Source organism: Trachemys scripta, chromosome 3, assembly GCF_013100865.1.
Source record: "Trachemys scripta elegans isolate TJP31775 chromosome 3, CAS_Tse_1.0, whole genome shotgun sequence".
NCBI classification, from domain to species: domain Eukaryota; kingdom Metazoa; phylum Chordata; order Testudines; family Emydidae; genus Trachemys; species Trachemys scripta.
This window is the reverse complement of record NC_048300.1, coordinates 2564269-2576797: the sequence shown is the minus strand read 5'-3', so window position 1 is coordinate 2576797 and position 12529 is coordinate 2564269.

Sequence of the window (12529 nt, the reverse complement as noted above, 5' to 3'; positions counted from 1 at the left end):
TTATGTGTATTACAGTAGCACAGCCACTGTGGCTTACCTTACCCTTGTTGGGATGGAGCCTCAGTTTCCCCTCAGCGGTTGGTTAGTTTAGCTGACCGGCTAAGCCAATAAAATTCCTCCTCTTCTGGCCTAATAAAAACCCAACCAAAATATATTAAATTTTGGAAGAAACGAGGTTGTTTCCTATCATTTTATTCAGTTTTTTTCACGAGATTCATGGGGGGTTGATAAAGACTTAAAAAAATTATTGTGGGCAGGGGGAAAAAACCCTTCATGTTTCTTCCTCCCCCACACAAACGTTTTCCCACCAAACCAGAATTTTTAACACAAACAAACTCTTCCTCCGCCATTTTCCCTAGGTCACCAGTGCAGCCTGGTCTGCCCACGTCCAGCTCTCCGCCCACAAGAGACCCTGTAAGATCCAAAAAGTAAACAACAGCTTTTCCCATGTGGTGCCGAGGGTCCCAGCCCCTCACTGCAGGCCAAGGCAAAGTCCCCAGAGTGTTGCCAACTCTCCTCATTTTATCCCAAGGGTTGCAATGTTTGGTGCGATTGAAAGCCTCAGCTCCTAGAGTCAGGTGACTAGTTAGGTCAAGTCCAAAGCAGACTATGAAGAGTTACAAAGGGATCTCACAAAACTGGGTGACTGGGCAACAAAATGGCAGATGAAAGTCCATGTTGATAAATGCAAAGTAATGCACATTGGAAACCATAATCCCAACTATACATATAAAATGATGGGGTCTAAATTAGCTGTTCCCAGGCCAAAACCACAGTGGGGTTCAAAAAAAGAATTAGCTAAGTTGGCAGAGGATAGGCCCATCAATGGCTATTAGGTACGATGGTCAGGGAGGCAATCGCATGCTCTGGGTATCCCTAAACCTGTGACTGCCAGAAGTTGGAAGTGGCTGGCCGGGGCTGCATCGCTCGATAATTGCCCCGCTGAAGCATCTGGCACTGGCCGCTGTCGGCAGACAGGACACTGGGCTAGAGGGACCGTTGGTCTGACCCAGTTTGTCCGTTCTTATGTTCTTAATCTCAGCGTTCCTGACCGCATATAGCACTTAGGGATGCTCACCACCCACAGCCACAGCTGTTCGGCAGGGCGCGCACGCACACCCCAATTTACAAGAGGTGACAAATTCTAAAGCGCATCCTGTCCCTAGAAAGAGGGGGCATCTCCCCCCTCAGCAAAACGGCCACAACGAGGCACGCACTAACACGCAACCCGCCAGGGTCTGGCTCGGTGTAACGACTAGCAGTGGATTCTGAAATTCAGCATAGCCCGTGCGATGGGTCAGGGCAGCTTTCATGTCTGTTTACCGAGACACAGTCTGTGAAGCCCGGGGATGGCGCTGGGATAAGTTGTCGGGCTGCTTATGTTGTCATGATGAATTGTAACCCTGATCCAAGGGGAGGTGTGAATAATGTTCTGCATTAACATCTGCCCTTCCCCAGACACGGGCGAACAGCGAGAGAAGCAGTAAACTAGGCCACCTGCTCTTTCCCCGCTCCACCACCGTGAGGACATTCTCTGCATAATAAAGCTGACCTGTCAATTAGCAGTACCTCCTCCTCTGTTCCATGCACACTGGACTAATGCAACCTGTGTGGGAAGCGCCCACCCCTGCACCAGCTCTTGCTTCCAGAGTGGTGTCATTTCATTACTAGTGCTACCAGTTCATTTGCTTCTCCAGTCATGGTGCTGCTCGCTGGGGGGCTGGCGCTATTTGTAGGGCCTAGGGGAGGGATCAAGGCCTAAGGGCTCTGCAGTGGCCCCACCGGGCATAGAGGGTTGGAAGGGGGTTGTTGCTGGAGCCCATTGCACTGAGACTATTCTCTGCTTGCCAGCGCATTTATTAGAGCAGCCCTGAAGCTGCTCTAAGTGACACTGGGTGCTGAACAGGCCCATAGCTTCCCCAGGACATTGGCACCACAAAAGTGACTTAAATTCACTTTCCCTCTTGCCTTCTGGTCACGCCCCACGTACAGGAACAGAGTAACCGAGACGAGGGGCCAACACGCGTGAGAACATGCATGATCGTGTGAGTGAGTGACGCGTGATCATAGCTGGAAACAGTTCAACTACCCGGCAGACTGACAGGCTGTATAAACGTGACCCTTGGTACTAGGACAAAGCGCAAGCAGAATAATGAAGTCCAGCGCTGTCCATAAATTACTGTGGTTACTGAAGATGAGGGGAGGTTAGCAGGACTAGAGCGTGACCCGGGCACTGAAGGTCGGGGCATTGAGGAATTTCATCCAAAGCCCAGATAATAGCGAAGCTCTCAGAGGAGACCAAAGCTCTGGTTACTAATCCAGTGCCTATCCTTCCCTTCCCAGCGATGGCAAATCTCACACGCCAAGATCACGGTCTCAGGAGACCCATAATTTATGGGTATTAACTAATTCATCCGGTTGCAGGAATCCCGTGGGCAGGCAGCAAACAGTGCAGCGAGTAAAAAGGCCGCCTTAGCGCCCCTTGACAGGCGGGCAGTTTGCTGTGCAGGCGGCCTCGGCTGGCTTTGAAAAGGTAACCTAGTGGGACAGCAAAGCCCTGGCTTTTGAAAGGTGTCAGCAGAGCACAGCACGCCAGCTTGTCCTGCGCAGAGCTGCCTGCTGCCGGGCAGGGGCGGGCTTGTGCAGTCACCACCCAGGCAGGGAAGCTCTCTGATCTGCAGCCGCTTTGCAAGCTGGCGAATGAAAAGAAAACAATCCTACTCCCAGTACCGGATGAACTGTCCCCCCGGGGATCAGTCACACTGGCCTGGACCCATCACTAACAAACTTAACACAAAATAGTCCTCTTGGGCTGACGGCCAGTGTCCTGGACCAAGTCCTCAGAGCTGGGGGCTAATCCTGGCTGCTGGGTGAGCTTGGGCAGGTCAGTTCATCTCCTTTTCCTCTCCCGCCCTTTCCCTGCTCGCTTTGTTGTAAGCTCTTGAGCGCAGCTCGGTGTGTGTACACATCCTTAGTGTGATGGGGCCCCACTCTTGGGGGACACCGTTAGGTGCTACCATGCTACTAAAAAATCTCACATTTCTCTCCATCCGTCCCTCTCAATCCTTTCTCTCCACACCCCCTTGCAGCCCGTTCACCCCTGCGCACTCACACAGGCTGACCGGAAGGCTGGGCCAGTACTCTGTTGGGTGGTATCCCAGGACAAGCAGAGGCTAACTGCAGCAAGGGGTTTGGCCAGCTCAGGAGGTCCACGCTTCCCTCGCAAGCTGGTAGGGGGCAGCGGGATATCACAGGTGCTGACTTTCTGGGCAGAGCATAAGACACAAGGTGCCGGACGCATGAAGTGAGTAAAGCGCCCACAATCTCTTTTACAGGGGCGGTTTGCCCTGGCCCGAGTCCCAGCTGAGAAGCCATGTTCTACAGCGGAAGGCCAGCTGTGTAGCTCAGGCCCTGGAATGGGACTCTGGAGATGTGGTTGAGGTCCAGATTTCCCAGATGATCTTGGCCAAGGCACTGAGGCCCAATGCTGAAAGGTATTTAAGTGTCTTTCAATGGGAGTTAGGTGGCTTCTTGTCTCTAAGAATCTGGCCTTTAATCTCCCCGTGCCTTAGTTTTCCAGCTCTAGAATGATCCCGCGATGAGGGATCTATAGACGTACCCAGATACACGAGTCTAATTCATTTTGTAGCTACTCTTCCCGAGAGAGCAGGGTGGGGTTAACCTCTTTGACATTCCTCCCTCATAAGGATTGATTGGAAAGATCAGGGGAGTTTGATAGCATCAGCTGTGGGACTGGGGCCAGACTTCCTTGTTAGAGCACGGAATTGGATTGCCCAGTATATTTCCTGGAGCCACCATCCTAGAGACGAACTGTTCTTTGTTATTTTCTAACCCTTCAAGACATTCGCAAGATGCCGGGCTGATCTAAAGCACTGACATAATTGGTCAGATGAACCAATCTATGGGCTAAGTAATATAGATTTTCTTTCAAATGTGAATGCACGAGGCATCAACTTGTGTTATAACTAAAGTGCTTCGGTTATGAATAACGTTGTACAGCAGAGACAGTGTTATAGGTGATTTGAGGCAGTGAGGGACATGAGACTATGGAGAGCAGGCAGAAAATGCAAACAGCTATTAATGATTAGAGCTGGGCAGGAAACTCTTTTCCCGTCCCACAAATATTTTCGAGATGGTGGAAATCTCCCCAATCAGGATGAAGCAGAAACCGCTTGAAGTTTTTCAGAGAAAAACAGCACAAGACCTCGCAAGGGCCCGGTGCCTTGGGCACTGCTGGGAGATCCCGGTAAGTCCTGCTCCACTGAGGAGAACAACTCGAGCAGGAGACACGGCTGGGCCAGAGAAGCATCTCCTGACAAAACTTTCTTCAAATCTGGCATGGCCTCACCCAGAGTTTCAGTCTCAATGAATCTTCTCCCCCCCCCACCCTCCTCCCAACGAAAAAACATTTTGCCAAAAGGTTCCCAACCGGCTCTGTTCATTATGCATAATGCACCCCCCAGCGCGTATGTGGGGCCCTACTTGAATCAGGGACCCAACGCCAATATTTTGACATGGGATTCTAACCCCCAAACATCCCTGAAATGTGATGCTCAATCCCTCACAGCAGAGAAATTTGCTGCGGCAGGAACCTTCCCTGCACTCAACTGCTCTGTTCATTTCTCTTCCCATAAAGATGAAAACATTTGTGCACAATTACAGCAGTGAAACAGGGAGGCACCATTACTCAGACAGGCTTCCAGGGGCTGTGAACCAGGGCCAGAATGCAGGTGTTTTGCTCCTGAAGATTATTACACGCACACTAGGTGAAAGTATAACTGGCTCCGGGTGGCACTCTCTCCCCCGTTCCTGGTGACTGGGATACATATAAAGGCTGATTAGCCCGCTATAGTGTTGGCTAAAAAAGCTGGGTCTTTTTGGAATCAGAGGTCCCAGGTTCAAGCCCTGCTCCCAACACCACATGGGAACAGGGCATTACAAAAGTACTCCGCTCTATGGGCAGATTTGATTATTAAAGCAGCGCGTCTCTCATGCCCGCCCATCACTTCAAAAATGTCCTTAGCTAATAATCTGCAGTGTAGGCTCCTGCCCTCGGATGGCATTGATTAGCCCCGACTGGGGGCTGCATAACTAACACGGCTCCCTCGCTGAAGACGTGAATAGAACCTTTGTATCTCTGGCCAATTACTGATTGGTGTCCTCTAGCAAAGAGTTCAAACATGCCACGTTTCCTGCACCCACAGCGAAGGAGACATTAACAGTGAAGCCCGAGGGGCATGTGGAAAATTGAAGCGCACTGAGCGAGACGCTGACTGAAAAGGTCTCAGGTCAGCAGTGGGATTTACAAAAAAACCCCAACAACATTTTATAACACTCAGAGCCCCATAATGATTGAGGTCACCCAATGGCAAGGGCCTCGCCGTGTGGGGACATTGAAATTAGTTGGGTTAGTCTGACAATTGGCCCGTTACAAGTGTCTCTGCCCTTTTCGACAGTAGAACGCAGAGTCAGTTGGCTCCTGGTGGGGGTTGGAGATCAAAGACCTTGTACGGGATTCTGAGAACATCCTTCCCAGGGCACTGGCTTTCCCCTGGGCACCTCCCCCGTGGCAAACGGGGGCATTCCATAGCCCTGCAAAGGGAGATTTTTACAAGGAGGGTGGTGTCGTGGCCAAGGCCCTGGACTAGGGATCTGGATTCAATTCTTGGCTTTGCCACAGACTGTGTGTGTGACCTTGGGCCAGTCACTTAATACCTCTGTGCCTCACTCCCCACCTGCGGAACAGGGATAACACTTCCTTTCTCACGTCTTTGTCATCTCCATGAAGGCCGTGTGAATGGGAAATGCCGATGTAGTTATATAGCTGCAACCCAGCCCGCTCTTACTGTGTCTGAGAATGGCTTAGCCCCCGCTCCCAAAGAGCAAAGAAAGGCCACTCTGACACCAGAATCCGTGTCCACCCACAGGGTTATACCGGCGTAACCACAGCCATTTAAATTCAGACCTTGGGTTATACACAAAAAGGCTGCGGGTATAAGCTCCTCAGGGGCTGTGTGTGTCACAGGGCCTAGCACTGTCTCAGGTGGAGCCATTAGGTCCTTCTAAAATAGAAATCAATAATAATAATAATGTTGATCCTCTGCTTAGCTGTACAGATCTCAGGCCCGTAGGTCGGCTTTCCCACCGGAGGAGAAATCAGTGACGTGGAGTCTGGGTCTGGGCTTGGTAAAACTTGTTTAGTTTACACAGATACCACAGTCCTGGGGGCCAAGCCGCATGCTGGGCAAACCCTTCTGTCAGGGCTCTCAGCCCAGCACCATACCCATTCCCAGAGAGCACCTTTGCCTCACGTAACACAGAGCGCAAAGCTACAGCACCTTCAAAAACCTGCATCAGAAAACTACCACCACAAGCTGTCTTCCCAAGGCTGAACATCAGCTCGGCCGCTAAGAAAAAGCGTTTGTAAGACTTTGTATAACAGTGGCGCCTGATGACTCCTGTCATAACAGTCATAACGAGGAGTCTCAGGAATACGTTATCTTTGGCAGCCATCAGGTAAGGTTAAGCATCAGCTGTCTCTTAGATGCGGTGGCAGAATTTTAACAAGACATTCCTCTGAGCTCCTGCAACTCCATGCACCCCAATGCTCCTCCGTGACCTTGATGCACTGATTTCCAACCAATGGGTGCACAGCATTTGGCCCGTGAAATGTAAATGTCCTTCGTGACTATTTAAGGACAGAGAAATACACATGTTCTCCACATGCCCTTGGGGAGAACGATTTACAGTCGCAATCCTCATTGACATTCCAGGCCACCTGCTGACATCCTGATAAATTCATGTTCATTACATTACATGGTGCTGCATGCACGGCTCATGCCACAAACACCCGAATTGGTTTTAATTATTATAGCCCGACACCAGGCTTTGCCATTCTTGTACACATTGCTCCTCTCAGTCAGGATCTGAATGACAAGAGTGTCGGAAGAGGATTTGGAGTGACAGGCAGAGACAATGCGTGTCACAAAGGTTATCTTTATCTTCTTGCTTGATCAAATTGTTCCTGCAGCTTCCCTTTGAGTTCACAGTCAATAGCTCCTTAGCAGTTATTGAGTTTGCTCACCAGCACAGTCTGATTAACAGAAAATGGGCAAAATCAACAGAAATTATCTGCCATCTTGCTCCTGGCACATAGCGGTAATTAGAGCTGGTTGAAAAAATGCAGACAGAACGTTTTCCCCTTGGAAAACGGTGTTTCCATTTAAATCAAAACTTTCTGCGGGGTCATGTCAATTTCGATTCAATTTCATTTTAAAAAAGTCAAAAAAGGGTCCATTTTGAGAACATTGAAACAGAACATTACAACTTTTCATTTAGAAACGTATTTGATTATAAAAATCCCCAAAATAAATAGCCAAACTGAAACAAAACATTTCAGTTTTATTGAGACAAAAGATTTTGAGTAAACCGAAAGGAACATTTTTTTTTTAATTTTGTTTTGTGGGAAATTTCAAAATTTGATATTTTGTTCGAATTTGGAACCAAACCACATTCTGAAGTTATTATTAGTTGTATTCCCAAAGCCCAGAGGTGCTAGGCGCTGTACAAACAGAACAAAAATCACAGAATTTCCCACACACACACAGGATATTCCAGTTCGCACACAGCTCTACTGGTAATAGACTGGGAGACAGATTTTAACTGATGCTTTCAGGAATAGCCACAGTGGAGCCATCTTGTCTAGTTTCCTGTCTCCAGCAGTGACCACACTCTTCTTCCAGAACTAAGAGTCGGGGTCTCTATAGCTGGCGCTAAAGGGCAGGCAGAGGCAGTTGTCTCCCCTGTGGCTCTGACGGCGAGGGGAGCTCTGTAACAGTGGGTAAGAATGGCAAAGAGGCTTGCAAGGATGGCTGCAGAAAGGAAGGGGCAGTGCATGTTCCCACCAACCTCAAGTGTCCAGAAAAGGGAGGCTGGAGGCAGGGCCCTGCTTTTCTGCCACGCCGTAGCCTCGTGGGCGTGTTCAGCCAGCCTCAGGGAAGGAAGGCTGAGCTGGAATTCTGCCCGGCTGCTCCGTGGGTCTGTCCGGGGTGGACAAATTGTATTCGAGTCGCCACAGGTTCTTCTGCTAAACTCATCACAGCCATATGGTCCCTGGGTCCCTTTACGCATTAGTGCATCCTTGTAATACAGGGCAGGATTTTGCTTGATTCTCAGACCATGACCAACCCAGTGGTATCTGAGCACCCTCCGGGAGCGAGACAGAAAAAGCCTGAAGCAAAGGCTGCGGGAGAGTGGGACAGAGTGCTGATCTGGAACAGCTACATCGCTGTGTCTGGCTGTGTCCTCTGGAGCCCAGCGGCTGCTGAACGAGCCAGGCAGACGGTGCAGGGAAAGGCAGTGTGACGGAGCAGCTTTAAAAAACAAAAAAAAGTCAGACCTAGCTCTTTTCCCCCACCCTGCGCTGGTCACAGCAGCCAGCCCCAGCCAGGCAAAGTGCCCAGGAGCTAGTGCCAGCCGCCGGGTCAGAGCTACTCCCAGCCTCTCACTCCCTCTTTCAAATGTCTTCTCTTGCCACCATTATTTATATTGCAGGTGCCCCTGGAAGATCCATCTCACATCAGCCCACGTGCAAGGCACTGTACACACCCCTAGGAAGAGACAGCGGCTGCACCATGGAGCTCACAGTCTAAACACAGGAGAAAGGAAGAACGATGATCTTCCTTTTACATACGGGGAAACTGAGGCACAGAGCAATGCTGTGACTTGCCCCAGGTCACCGTGTCTGTGGCAGAGCTGGGAATTGAACCCAGCCGTCGAGCCCAGTGCTTTACCTGCTAGTCCAGCCTTTCTACCCTAGAGCCAACGTCCTTTCTTCTCCTCCTGACACAAGAGCAAAGAAAAATCCAGTAATCCTGTAATGACTGAATTCTAATAGACCAGCCGGAAAGCTGAACAGCCAAAGATCCTTGCGTGAGAGCCAGACATGCTGCATCTCTGCAGATCCCCATTCATCCGCCTTTGCTGGAGCAACGGCTAAAGCCCTCGAGGCCCGTGACATTTGGATCCAACAGTCAAGCCAGCTTTTGGAACCCGATGCGGAAGGGTCATTTTGGGTGCTATAAATAGAGCACACGTCAAAACCTGCCGCGGCGCCCTAGCGAGCCAGTGAGCCAGGAGACCTACAGGTGGGCCGACCGGTATCTCCCATGGGAACGCTGTGGAGAAGAAACGTAGGTCACAGAAGCTGGTCCAATAGAAATGGCCTCACCCAGCTTTTACAGAAGAAATCACAGACCCGCCGTCAGAAGTCTGAGGGCACATCTACACTGTGATAAGAGACCCCCGGCACGGACCCACGGCACGGACCCATGTGGGCCTCCCTTTACAGCACACACATATATTTCATTAACCAAACTAAAGCCAATGCTAATGCTTTAATTTCACAGTCATCCCACAGCTTTCCCTAGTAGCAGCAGGGATGCCAATGGAGAGATGGGCTTACCAGGCTCCGCTTCAGATCCCCGACTCGGCGGCTCTGTCTACACCGCAGCTGGGCCAAGCCTCGCCGCTCAGGCGGGCAGAGACGCTCTAGCTTGGCGTGAGCTGGGGCACTACAGACAGTAGCGTGGACCCGGTAGTCATGTGGGCAGCAACGTGGGCTGTACCCAGGGGGTCAGGGGCACGTGTACTCAGGCAGCCAAGCCCCGCTCAGTGGGCACACTGCTATTTTTAGCACACTAGCTCAAGCGGAGCTGGCACCTGTCTCTCTAATCAGGCTGGGAGGCTCACTGCCAGCTGCAGCGTAGACAGACCCGAAGGCCAATCCCAAATCGAGTCCCACACTAAGCCAACGCCTGGCGATTAGATTTGAATTGCTTGGCTATGCTAACCTGTCCCTGCGTCTCAGCCAAGTGCCTGGTTCTGGGGGTATTTCCATGGGTACAATCTAGCCAGACTTGCCTGTCACCACGTAGATCTCCCACATGCCAGAGACTGATCGCGTTCAGCCCAACGGATCGGTCATTCCTGGCCAACGTCAGGCTCTTTTCCATGGCACATTACACCTGCTCTCCCTGTGCGGATCATCGCTAATGCCACAAAGCAGCACACAGGTAACAACTACTTCCACCTCAGCCTGATCCTTCCAGAGATGGGTCATGATGCTTTAGCACAGCACAGGCAATTTATTAGTATTACTGTAGGGCCCACAGGCCCCAATGTGCTAGGCACTGTACAGACACGCAGCAAGAGACAGTCCCTGCCCCAAAACTCAATGTCTGGAAAGGGAACTGGAGGCCCAGAAAGGGGAAGCATTTTTCCAAGGCCCAGACCCCGATCCAAAGGGCAGCAGCTGAGAGCTTATTTCCGCACAGGAGAGCTGAAGGTGCAGAGCTTTTCTCTTTCTCTAGCAAGTCAGCCCAACAAAACCCTTGGCTTGCATCCAGATCTGAAGTCATGCCTGCATGTCGAAGTCTAGACATGAGCTCCTCAGCTGATCTGACGGAGCAGAGCTCCCAGCTGATGGCCTCCTTCCAATGTCTACAACTCCTTAGCCTGCAATAAAACCGGGCAGTGACCACACAGCTGGTGTCTGAAGTCACTGAATAAGCTCTAATTTTCCTATGTCAAGTTCAGTTTGTGCTTTCTCTGTGTTAACCACACAACACAATGTGGTGCGTGGATTGTTGATGGTGCCCTGGCATCTGTGTCAGTGTTGTGTGTTCCATTCTTAATAGGTCACTGGGGTCACAGCCTCAGGAAGTTCTGTAAGAATTTCTTCTGCATTGTGCTGCACGGGCAGGTTATTCACTCGCTTGATCATCTGCAGTTTCAGCTTGCTCTTCAACCCAAGCACGCACACAGCTCGGGTTTGTTTCAACTTTACTAGTGGTATGTCCTTAAGCTCCTCCCATCTCTTCATTCTGTGTTTGTACAGTGCCTAGCACCATAGGGCAGATAGACGGCTCAGGTGCTAAGTGCTATGGGAATGTAAATAATAATAATACAGACATAGCTGCTTTGCAACTGGATTCATTGTGTGTCTGCTACATCAAGCAAGCTTCATTATCAATGTTAACATGCCATGGAATTTTAAGAGCGCTGGAGTATCAGTTCTGATCCTTTATCTTTGTTTATCCCCAAAGTCCCTAGCCGAGCTGTTGGAGACGTGTTAACGGATCCAACAAAGAATTCTGTTTCCATATCATCCTCAGAGCTTTGTACTCCAGTGGTGTGCTCGTGCGCATATCTTGCTTCTGCAATTTATTCAAGAGAAAAATCCACTTGCAAAATTATTTCAAGCATGCCACCTCACCCCTTTGAATTGTGTTGTATCTGCCTCCACAGTTACCGCGCACAAATTGGGTCCCTGCTGATTGTGTCTCTTCATAGTCCATCTTCATACCTCGGTGGGCATTTCCAATTAAATGCACTTCGTTTCCTCTGCCCTTTGCTAACCTCTTCATTGGGGAAGCACAATTTTCACTAGCCCTGCAAATAGCCAGTGTCCATTCTAATGGAAAGTTTGCTTTTTGAGGTAACCTTGCTCTGACCTGAACATCAGTCTCTAGCTGGCCCAACTCCTACCTGTTCTCATTCACAGGACCCGGCTTCAGTGCCTACTTCTGAGACAGTTCAATTGCCTCACAAGGCAGCTACTTTGTTGTAGAGGAAAATGTGCCGTTCCCAAGTGACTTTGGTGCAGCATAGGAGGTCTGCGATTTCCAAATTACTTTGCCTAGCTCATGCGTAACAAACCCAGCTGGGTTGTCCAAAGGGCAGGGCCGGCTCCAGGCACCAGCCCACCAAGCTGGTGCTTGGGGCGGCACCTGGAGGGGGGCGGTGCGGCGCTCCAGCCCGAGAGCGGGGCTGCGACCGGGCTCGCCGCCCTCCCCCCGGCGCTCTGGCCGCCGGGGCTCCGCTCTCCCCGGCGGGGCTCGCCGCCCTCCCTGGGGTGGCAAAAAAGACAGAGCCGGCCCTGCCAAAGGGAAATGAACCTGGGGTCCTTCAGGCTAAGAGCATCTCTTGAGGTAGGGGACTAAGGCCAGGTTTGCACTATAGACATATTGGTATAACTACATTGCTCGAGGGTGTGAAAAATCCACCCCCCCGAGCGATGTAGTTATACCAACCGACAGCGCTGTGCCGACAGAAGACCTTCTACCGTCGATATAGCTTCCTCCTTCCGGGGACGTGGATTAGCCATGCTGATGGGAGAAGCTTTCCCGTTTGCTTAGAGTATCGTCCTTAAAGCGCTACAGCGCTGTACGTCAAGACAAGCCCTAAGCCTAGTAGCTTTCAATCAGTAGACTCAAATGTCTTTCCTGGTCCAACCACTAGAGGGATACAAACCACCAAACTGTGGTAATGTTTGGTTGCTTTTTAGGGTTTTCAATCGTAATTAGTATTGTACAGTAGCAGCTAAGCAAGTGATGTTTGTTTATGTTTCAAGTGCTAAAATGTAAGTAGAGTAAAGGTTTTCGGGCCTAAGTTTAAGCTTGATAATGAGGCAGGAGAAATTCTGGGTGAAGTGAAGTGAGCCAGCTCG